The 12,122-nt window shown below is 32.4% G+C and overlaps 1 protein-coding gene across 16 annotated transcripts in view; it reads left to right on the top strand.

The window, feature by feature from the left end:
* The first annotated feature begins 9,124 nt into the window (after nt 1-9,124).
* Nucleotides 9,125-12,122, top strand: part of LOC142327059 (uncharacterized) — a 413,864-nt gene continuing 410,866 nt past the window's right edge. For 15 of the 16 annotated variants that reach the window (XM_075369836.1, XM_075369837.1, XM_075369849.1 and 12 more), the window contains exon 1: nt 9,125-9,367. The gene's annotated coding sequence lies outside the window, so the exon portion shown is untranslated. The remainder of the gene's footprint in view (nt 9,368-12,122) is intronic. The other variant, XM_075369852.1, reaches the window with a different exon arrangement.

Raw genomic sequence — 12,122 nt, forward strand, 5'->3', positions numbered from 1 at the left:
TTTAGTATTATTAGATAACTTAATAAAATATGGGCTTAAAAACACTATAGTCCAATTGTGCTTAATTTAAATTTCTATGTAACAGAAATAAATATGTAATTAGTTTTTACTAATTATCTTCTTTTTCACCCTTTCAGTTTTTTTAGACAGATTTGACAATCAAAGAGCCCCTGCTTTCCACCATTTTCTGATCGCTACTGAAAAAATAACTAAACCGTTTTCATATTCCTTCCACCGATTAAACTAGAAAAGGGAACGAACAAGGAACGTTTCATACACACGTGGAGTAAAAAAAAACTACCTTCCACCAGCACGCCAGAAAACGACAATGCTGTCTCTCCTTCGCAGCCTCGCGTGCAGCTTCCTATATGCGCATGCGCCCTACAGCCAAACACCATGCCCCTGGAGCTGCGAAGCGCACAGTTCCATATAAAACTTTTTCATAAACTAGGGGATGGCTACTGATATTAAACTTAAGGATTAAATATTGTACAAGAATAAAGAAATAATTAAAGAAAAACTCATACAGACTCGAGTCTTTATTATACTAAATGTTATCGATAACATCAAGTGGAAATAGGGGGTGCTGCAGTTCCTATACCCGAGCCGCCACTGAGCTTGTACATATTTTAGACAGGAGACTGTGGACTCAATGGAGTAGAAGTTCATATCACCAAATACACATAAGATGTTCACTCCTTGACGCGACGTACTTACCCATGTTTTCAGTTTTTCCGCAATAGCTTCGCATTAAATACCTCACTCTTTTCCAATTAACTCTATTTTTAAATCCAATGTTTGTTTTTCTGATCGTTGTTTCCCTACAGCGGTTTATCGCGCCTTACTGTATTAAAAACTCAATACGTTATTTATTACTTAATCTTATGTTGGTCTTTCGATAAAATTATCTTTTACCCTTTTACGTCTCTGTGATGCACAAGCTTAGGAGGATTGCTCGAAAGGATTACGGACTGTCGGGCCGTCATTTGTACATGGTGTACCGAGGTGTCTTCGAAAGTGTGACGTCTTATACTACGTCCGTTTGGGCGCGTATGTTCAACTTATTCAAAATTTAAGGAATACCCAGCGCAGAGCCTTAATTGTATGCACTGGTGTTTTTAAAACAACCTCCTACGAGGCTACCACTGTATTGGGAAAGGCTCTCCCAATCGATTTAGTGCTAAAAGTTCAGGCGGCCAAGTGGAAATTGCGAAGAGGCAGGGAGGCCGAGGTATTTGGGATGCGGTTTCGAGCTGAACCTGTACCGGAGCGGAACGGTGATCTCAATGCACCGGTTGTAAATTTCGAACAGTTGCCCACCTCCCGCCTGCGGAGGAGGCTTTACAGCCTCGCGATGGAAGCACGGCAGCAAGAATGGCACGCCACGACTAAGGGAAGGTCCTTGTATAAATTTATACAGGATCTGGGGGGATGGTATGGTAAAATAAAGATGAAGTGAAAATATCTGCTTGACATTTATCAGTTAGTGACATCCTGTGTCCTTGGAAGCCGTGCTAACAATAATGTTAATTAGTGTAAAATTGGTTTTAATAATTTAATTTATTTCAATCCATTACCTTTATAGAAACTATTACATTTTGTCAATATTACTACCGATACTAAAAATTATAAAATAATTTATAATAAACATCGTTATTACTATTTAAACTATTCTTAGCTAAATACTTTATTAATCTCAAATAAGGGCTATTACAAATACTTATAACATGAAATTTAAAAAACATCAAACAATGAAATAAAGGATTAAATTTAAGTTTTAATCATACGTATGAAACCTCAGATACGGGAAGAAAATCATCACAAGAGCATGAAAGAAACTCATTTACATTATAAAAGGCATTAAATAGTACTTTGGGTGCATTCGAGTAGTTTATTAACATATTTAAACCCCATTAAAAGATAATTATTATTATTTGATTCTAATTTAGAATTAACGTTAAAAAATCAATTCCTAGCGTTACAATCGCATTCAAATTGCGTTTTAATTTATAATATTATATATGTAGAGAGAGTTTCTTCCGTAGTTAATAGAGTATCCCTATCTTAAAAATAATGAAAAATATTCATATGTACGTAAATCTGGAAGTGCTTTGTTTTTAAGATCTTAAAAACAAATTAGAGCAGAAATTTGGGTGAAATATTTACCCAAATTTCTGCTCTAAAGGTCAAATAACGCTGTACTAAAACTTTACGGACACAAATAATTGGTCAAAATTAGTGGTTTTATGTGCAATCTTAAGTAAAAAATTCAAAAAATGAATCCCAGAGCTGTATCTTCGGAATTTCCCGAAAGATTTGTTGTAAAACCGAAACAATTTGAATCGAAAAAACGATTTTTTAGGTTTAGCATAAATTTTCTTTATTAAATTGACTATAAGCCAGTAAAATTTCCGTAATGAGCTGTCTGATGAATTTCCAATACAAACCGGTATAAGGCAAGGCTATTTTTCACTTTTACTATTCACTACTGTTATTGATACAATTATGTGGAAAACCTTCAATGGCCGGCTCAGTATCCAATACGGCGAAAATAGCTCAGTGACAGACCTAATGTTTGCCGATGATAGCGCTATAGGATGATGATGCCGAGGCAGCAGACACTGCTGCCTTCCAGCCGTTGAGCTGGTATCTCTGCAGGAAACAAAATGTAACCTTGAATACAAAGATCCGACTCTTCCGTATAGTAATTTTACCAGTATTGTTATATGGATCAGAAACATGGATGCTACTCAAAGTAGACCTAAACAAATTAGAGGTGTTCCAAATGCGATGCCTACGGCGAATACTAGGTGTATCGCTGTGTGATCGTCTGCGAAATCACACAATCAGGCTCAGATGTAATGAACAACCTATAATTGAACTCGAAATACAAAACCGCAGGGGGCGGTGGTTTGGGCACATATGCCGAATGTATGAATACCGACTTTCATACCGTCTCCTATGGAGACAACGACCTGCACAAAAGACAACATGGGTCAAGTAAATTGAGGACGACCTAAAACATCAGAAACTAAATGTAGCTGATGCAAAACTTGCAACTACCGGCCGAAAGCAATGGAAAATGTCGTACACAATACTCTTTTTCCAGTGACACCCACAGCAACGTACTGGCTTCGAACTCTCGCTCATACGTTTGTTAAGGGATCAACGAAGAAGAAAATTTCAAGAAAAAATTTGTATAGAATTTAATATTGAGAAAATTTATATAATTAAATTCAATAAATATTGAAAAATCCATGCCCTGACTGGGTTCGAATCCTGGTCAGGCATGACATACGCTACAAATTTTTCATTCGGGTTAAATGATCATAGCAGTCAATGGCCGCACATCTGATTAAAAAAATAATAAATAAATATTGAACGTTTTTAAAAACTAACTGAAGACCAATCACAAAAGATTGAAAATCATGTTTTACAAATAATTACATATATTTTTATGTTTTTTTTTTTTGTTTCAGACATTTGATTGGTTTGATGCAGCTCTCCAAGATTCCCTATCTAGTGCTAGTCGTTTCATTTCAGAATACCCTCTACATCCTACATCCCTAACAATTTGTTTTACATATTCCAAACGTGGCCTGCCTACACAATATTTCCCTTCTACCAGTCCTTCCAATATTAAAGCGACTATTCCAGGATGCCTTAGTATGTGGCCTATAAGTCTGTCTCTTCTTTTAACTATATTTTTCCAAATGCTTCTTTCTTCATCTATTTGCTGCAATACCTCTTCATTTGTCACTTTATCCACCCATCTGATTTTCAACATTCTCCTATAGCACCGCATTTCAAAAGCTTCTAATCTTTTCTTCTCAGATACTCCGATTGTCCAAGTTTCACTTCCATATAAAGCGGCACTCCAAACATACACTTTCAAATATCTTTTCCTGACATTTAAATTAATTTTTGATGTAAACAAATTATATTTCTTACTGAAGGCTCGTTTAGCTTGTGCTATTCGGCATTTTATATCGCTCCTGCTTCGTCCATCTTTAGTAATTCTACTTCCCAAATAACAAAATTTTTCTACCTCCATAATCTTTTCTCCTCCTATTTTCACATTCAGTGGTCCATCTTTGTTATTTCTACTACATTTCATTACTTTTGTTTAGTTCTTGTTTATTTTCATGCGATAGTTCTTGCGTAGGACTTCAGCTATGCCGTTCATTGTTTCTTCTAAATCCTTTTTACTCTCGGCTAGAATTACTATATCATCAGCAAATCGTAGCATCTTTATCTTTTCACCTTGTACTGTTACTCCGAATCTAAATTGTTCTTTAACATCATTAACTGCTAGTTCCATGTAAAGATTAAAAAGTAACGGAGATAGGGAACATCCTTGTCGGACTCCCTTTCTTATTTCGGTTTCTTTCTTATGTTCTTCGACTGTTACTGTTGCTGTTTGGTTCCTGTACATGTTAGCAATTGTTCTTCTATCTCTGTATTTGAACCCTAATTTTTTTTAAATGCTGAACATTTTATTCCAGTCTACGTTATCGAATGCCTTTTCTAGGTCTATAAACGCCAAGTATGTTGGTTTGTTTTTCTTTAATCTTCCTTCTACTGTTAATCTGAGGCCTAAAATTGCTTCCCCTGTCCCTATACTTTTCCTGAAACCAAACTGGTCTTCTCCTAACACTTCTTCCACTGTCCTCTCAATTCTTCTGTATAGAATTCTAGTTAAGATTTTTGATGCATGACTAGTTAAACTAATTGTTCTGTATTCTTCACATTTATCTGCCCCTGCTTTCTTTGGTATCATTACTATAACACTTTTTTGGATGTCTGACGGAAATTCCCCTTTTTCATAAATATTACACACCAGTTTGTATAATCTATCAATCGCTTCCTCACCTGCACTGCGCAGTAATTCTACAGGTATTCCGTCTATTCCAGGAGTCTTTCTGCCATTTAAATCTTTTAATGCTCTCTTAAATTCAGATCTCAGTATTGTTTCTCCCATTTCATCCTCCTCAACTTCCTCTATAACACCATTTTCTAATTCATTTCCTCCGTATAACTCTTCAATATATTCCACCCATCTATCGACTTTACCTTTCGTATTATATATTGGTGTACCATCTTTGTTTAACACATTATTAGATTTTAATTTATGTACCCCAAAATGTTCCTTAACTTTCCTGTATGCTCCGTCTATTTTAGCAATGTTCATTTCTCTTTCCACTTCTGAACACTTTTCTTTAATCCACTCTTCTTTCGCCAGTTTGCACTTCCTGTTTATACCATTTCTTAATTGCCGATAGATCCTTTTACTTTCTTCATCACTAGCATTCTTATATTTTCTACGTTCATTCATCAGCTGCAATATATCGTCTGAAACCCAAGGTTTTCTATCAGTTCTCTTTATTCCGCCTAAGTTTGCTTCTGCTGATTTAAGAATTTCCTTTTTAACATTCTCCCATTCTTCTTCTACATTTACTACCTTATCTTTTTTACTCAGACCTCTTGCGATGTCCTCCTCAAAAATCTTCTTTACCTCCTCTTCCTCAAGCTTCTCTAAATTCCACCGATTCATCTGACACCTTTTCTTCAGGTTTTTAAACCCCAATCTACATTTCATTATCACCAAATTACGGTCGCTATCAATGTCTGCTCCAGGGTAAGTTTTGCAGTCAACGAGTTGATTTCTAAATCTTTGCTTAACCATGATATAATCTATCTGATACCTTGCAGTATCGCCTGGCTTTTTCCAAGTGTATATTCTTCTATTATGATTTTTAAATTGGGTGTTGGCAATTACTAAATTATACTTCGTGCAAAACTCTATAAGTCGGTCCCCTCTTTCATTCCTTTTGCCCAGCCCGTATTCACCCACTATATTTCCTTCCTTGCCTTTTCCAATGCTTGCATTCCAATCTCCAACTATTATTAAATTTTCATCTCCTTATACGTGTTTAATTGCTTCATCAATCTCTTCGTATACACACTCTACCTCATCATTATCATGGGCGCTTGTAGACTTATAGACGTTAACAATCGTTGTCGGTTTAGGTTTAGGTTTTGATTTTATCCTTATTACAATGATTTTATCGCTATGCGTCTTGAAATACTCCACTCTCCTCCCTATCTTCTTGTTCATCACGAAACCTACTCCTTCCTGCCCATTATTTGACGCTGAGTTAATTACTCTAATATTACCTGTCCAAAAGTCGCCTTCCTTTTCCCATTTTTATGTATGTATGTGCATAACCCAGATCCAGTTAATTTTAGTGTAACAAAAATAAAATAATCTTTTCCATTCTCCAAAAAATAAACAAAAAATAAGACAAAGGACAAGGTGATCCCTTTGAATCCATGATTATCTTAATCTAGGAAACGTAAGATAAAAAGATTATTTTTTGAATGTAAAATATGTTGCGCAGTTCTGTGAAAGAAGATCGATTTTTGTTAATTTGATTTGGTAGAAATATTTTTTTTAATTTTATTTAATATTGTTAACAATAGATACCGCAAATATGTCAGCGTTCCAACCTGCATCATCGTAACGAACCACGGTTCTAACTTGCCCCGCCAAAATTTGTTCACCTTAAATTGAGCGTCACTCAAGAACGACTCGACCAATCTTCATCAAATTTTAACAAGCATAACTTCAGATACACTACTTCAGCGTATCTAAATTTTAATGAAATTGATCCTGTTGTTTTAGAAATTTTCGAGCCTCAAAAATTTATACGTAGACCCATCTATATAAATAAAAATGTAAATGTTCGTTTGTTCAAAATCTTAAATCTCCGAAAGTTCTTCACCGATTACTTTGAAATTTTGACACAACGTTGAATTCGAATACGCGTGTGTTTTTATATACCTACTATTTACATACCTATGATATCATACCTGTGACAGATAAAAACATGTTTTTTTTAAAAAAAAGGCTTCATCTGTTGCACGTAAAAGCAACACACGCTATAATAAATATTTTAGGATTCCATTTCAATGTTTTTGATATGTGTGTCCGCTATAGACTAAAAAACTACCGGACCGATTTACGGGCGAGGAAAAAGGTATAAAGGGAAAAGTCGAAAAAGGTAAAAGAGAAGAAGGGGAAAATGAAAAAAATTTAAAAAGGGGAAAATGGGGGAAAGGATAAAAGGGAAAGGTTAAATTTTGTGACGTGCGTAATGCTCATTTTGTTAATATTTAATTTAATGTTAACATTCAATTTTTTTTTTTGTCTTCAGTCATTTGACTGGTTTGATGCAGCTCTCCAAGATTCCCTATCTAGTGCTAGTTGTTTCATTTCAGTATACCTCCTACATCCTACATCCCTAACAATTTGTTTTACATATTCCAAACGTGGCCTGCCTACACAATTTTTTCCTTCTACCTGTCCTTCCAATATTAAAGCGACTATTCCAGGATGCCTTACTATGTGGCCTATAAGTCTGTCTCTTCTTTTAACTATATTTTTCCAAATGGTTCTTTCTTCATCTATTTGCCGCAATACCTCTTCATTTGTCACTTTATCCACCCATCTGATTTTAACATTCTCCTATAACACCGCATTTCAAAAGCTTCTAATCTTTTCTTCTCAGATACTCCGATCGTCCAAGTTTCACTTCCATATAAAGCGACACTCCAAAAATTATACACTTTCAAAAATCTTTTCCTGACATTTAAATTAATTTTTGATGTAAACAAATTATATTTCTTACTGAAGGCTCGTTCAGCTTGTGCTATTCAGTATTTTATATCGCTCCTGCTTCGTCCATCTTTAGTAATTCTACTTCTCAAATAACAAAATTTTTCTACCTCCATAATCTTTTCTCCTCCTATTTTCACATTCAGTGGTCCTTCTTTGTTATTTCTAATACATTTCATTACTTTTGTTTTCTACCCTCCTCTATGAATCATGAGACCTTGCCGTTGATGAGGGGGCTTGAGTGCTCAGTGGTACAGAGCAGCTGGACCGAAGGTGCAACCATATTGGAGAGGTATCTGTAGAGAGCCAGACTAAGGAATGATTCCTGAAAGAGGGCAGCAGCTCTTTCAGTAGTTGTTAGAGGCGTGAGTTAGGACGACTTAAACGGCCATATCATCATCACTCATTCCTCTGAGTACTGCGCAGCTGAAAGCAATGGTAAACTACAGCTGCTTTTTTTCAAGAAAATGTGGCTCTGCATTTTCATATAGCAATGATGGAGGCGCCTTCCTTGGTAAAATATTCAGGAGGCAAACATTCAATTGTGTTCATTTATTCTATATATATCCTATGTATATATACTCAAATTTAGCAATAGCGAAGCATTGCCGGGTCTGCTAGTGAATAAATAAATATATAAGGAAACCCCAGTTTAAGTTAAAGATAATTTCGTATTCCTTATACCTCAAAACGTAAAGAAAATTCATTTTAACATCCTCATGCTATCAAAAGTAATATCACAGTTTTCTTCGAAAATTAAGTAAAATAAACACACATATAAATATATATATTTGAAAAGAAAACTCTCTCCTCTAAATAAAAAAAAAAAAAATAATTTAATTATTCAGGTTTTAAAATTATCGATATTTTAAAGTAAAAAGACATATATAAAAATAGCCTCAGAACTCCACTGAAGAGTAAATTAGAGTTGGTAGCAACGCTAAAACAGCGCTATCGATAACTCTATTGAAAAAATGCTACTAATTATTTCTAGAACATTCTTTGAAAGAAAAATTACAATATTTTGAAAGTTGTCGTTGGTTATCACATTTCGTCTTGCTGATCGACGATCTCTCTCCTTATTCTAGTTTTTGGGTAAACCCACGGAAACGAAAGGAAGGTCAAGATCTAATATGGGATTTCCTTCCAAGAAAATCGTATTAGTAACAGCGTAAATAACAATACTAAATTAACATAACAGAACCAGTTATAGCTTCTATATTTGGACAATTCATTTTAACTTGTATTCAGGAATGCCTCGGTCTTGATTAAAATTACCCTCTGACTGTTACTGTTGTTGTTGGAATGGCTGTTATTTTGTTTAACAAGTTATTAAGTGGGGGAAAGAGGGAGGGGCTATATCTAATAGTATTAGTAGGGAGGTGTTTATGTGTAAAATAATACGGGGAAGGGGAGGGTCAAGGTCATAGGATTACGGCCTTATATCTTCAGTTTAAACTAGACCTCGTGCGGTTCAAGTTGTTATTCGTGCTATTAAATGTATTGTGAGTGAAATATCGACCTGTTGCCGTTCTCTTATTCTTTACGTGCTCTTATCGTTAATGTACGCCGCAATAATTCTGTGTACATCGGCGTAATCTACAGTAACAGAACACAGACAGGCATGTCATTCTTTTAACTAACTGGATTTCAACGACTTTCCATAATATGATTACTTTTCTTGTTGCGGTATGTATTACTTTATTATTATTTTACAATATAAGGCCTATTTCCTAATTATACTATATTATTATTTATTGCTGCTAACCAAATGAGGAGCGGTTAGAATCGGAGAAGATATGGAAAATAACTGGAAAGAATCTGAAGGAAAACACATCCGTAAAAAGTTAACTACTAAACGTAATGTAAAATATAAGTTAGAACACGTGATTTCATTATCTGTTGTTCTTTTATATTTAATAATAATTATTCTTTCGTTATTTAAAAAGCTTTTATAGTTTTATGTGCTATTCTAATTGTAGTTAATTCTGATACTTATTATATACAAAATTATCTTTAAATTAATTTCAAAAATCTTCGATAGTTAGTCGATCAAATTTAAAAAAAAAACTCTAAACTCTGAAAATTGTTCAAGTATACCTATTTGTTATCAAAGATACGTCAAAATCAATAATTAAAAGAAAAACTTATAAATCCTTATTAGACATTTAAAACAACATTCCAAAGCTGTGTTTGTTTAATAAGGAGAAAAATTAAACCAAAAATGAACTCATTTTTAATATATATTTATATATATAATATTCTGAAAAAGAAATGAAGCTGTCTTCAAGTTGAGACAACTATTTAAAACTTAATATGCTTTATACAGCTACTGATATGTTATTCAAGAATGCAAGCTAGGGGTCTCTTTAATAATTTGTTAACATGCAACAAGCCACACTATAATACAAATTTGAAACGTTTTTAAATTCAATCAGGACAAAGTAATAAAAAGAACCTATCAATAAAAACAGTTACAACAAATTTTGGTTTATATTATACCCAATAACTATTTATTTTTTTTAGATTGAACAAATTTATTATGTGAATTATTTCTGAATAAAATTCTAAAATCACTCGTAAATTACGCAAGACTACCTGTTCCAGAAACCATCTTCTTTGAGGCCGATCAACATTTTTATACCAATAAGGTATAAATAGAATATAGAAATTCTATTTCCCTTCATCCTTTGCAATTATTTGCACTAATTAATTTTATATTCAAAGCTCGAAATTTTTAAATCATTACCTATATCTACAATTCTTATTCCATTTCTTAACGTTGAACTGTTTAAATTAAACATTTAACTTAAAGAATCATTTTTGCTACTGCAATTTTACTTACTATGTATTTAGATACAAACTCCTGAAACATGTTTTTTAATATGTTGCTAAAACATTTTTCTGAAACATGTTCCTAAAAACATGTGTTTTTGACTGATAATCAACGCCCAGCAAAAACTGAAGGTAAATTCATGATAATTTGTATATTCGTTCTTCTTACGGTGTAAGTGTACACTAAGAAAGGACTTTTTGAAATTACAAGTTTAAAGGGCTAAAATGGAGTAAAAATGAAATTTACTATTTTTTTTTTTTTTAATTAATTTAATTTTTTTAACGAATGAAGATATAAATTTGATTTTTGATGTGTGTAATCTTCATGTGAATATCGAAAAACCAATTTCTATATTTTTTGAAATTCCGAGTTTTAAAGAGTTAAATTGGGGTAACATTAATTTTTCAATTTTTTAATTTATTTTTTGTTTTTATTTTTTGGTATCAAATGAAGAAGATATTAATTAGATTTTTGGTTTACGTAATCTTCATGTAAATATATAAAAACCAGTTTCTAGATTTTTTTTGAAATTTCAAGTTTAAAGGATTAAAATTGAGTAAAGTAAAATTTTACTTTTTTTTAATCTCTTTGTATCAAATTAAGATATTAACTTGTTTTTTGGTGTGTGTAATTTTCAATTGAATATCTAAAAACCAATTTCTAGATTTTTTAAATTCCATTTTGAAATAGGAATGAAGAAAGGTTTAGTTTTCGAACAATGATTGTAAAGTTTTCCCATTTCCGACATATTCCGAGCGAGATATTCACTCGAACATCTCATTTTGGCTTGCAAATACTTTTCAGAAAAATATCTTAAAACCATTGGTTTTTTTTTTTTTTTTTTAATTTAATATTTTAAGGGTTAAAACCATTAATTATTTTTTACATTTTTGTTGTGTTTTATTCGATCGTTAATCAATCAATCTTTACGAGTTTTGGTAACATTTGTGATTGTGATGGAAAAAAAATTATCAAAAGAAAAACCATTTTTTATTAATTGGTCTTCAGAGTTTCCTTTTTGCCAACACGGTGCAATAACCGTTTAACATACGTATTTTTAGTTAATAATAAAAAAAAGTCTTTAAATTACAGGATTCCCTTGAAAATGTATTACGCAATAATGTTGTCAAGATTCCAATCAGGATTTACCCAACAAATTTTATTAAAATAAATTCCGTCGTTTTTAAATGATGCTTAAGTAAACAAAATTAATTAATTATACAGAATCAATGTATAATCGGAATTTTGCTGCAATATGTATAATATATGAAAGAAGTTTTTCGAAACAATTTAAAAAAATATATCTTCTATTGTATTTATAAAGATTTTTTAAAATACAAATCTGCAAATAATTTGAAATAAAATAATTTTTTTTTCAAAACATTCGCAGCTTAAAAACCAAATTAACAAAAATTTATATTTTCTCCTTTCTCGGTCTAGTATAATTTTTAAATAATAATTTAAGCTATAATACGTACATTATTAATTTCTTTTACATAATTCATATTTTTTTCAAAACATTATACGTATTAGTAGCTTTAACTTTTCAATGTGTTATATTTTTATAATGGATAATTTTCTACGTAATAATTCTTGGTGTGTAACAAC

The sequence above is a fragment of the Lycorma delicatula genome, chromosome 6 (assembly GCF_047948215.1).
Source record: "Lycorma delicatula isolate Av1 chromosome 6, ASM4794821v1, whole genome shotgun sequence".
Classification (NCBI taxonomy): domain Eukaryota; kingdom Metazoa; phylum Arthropoda; class Insecta; order Hemiptera; family Fulgoridae; genus Lycorma; species Lycorma delicatula.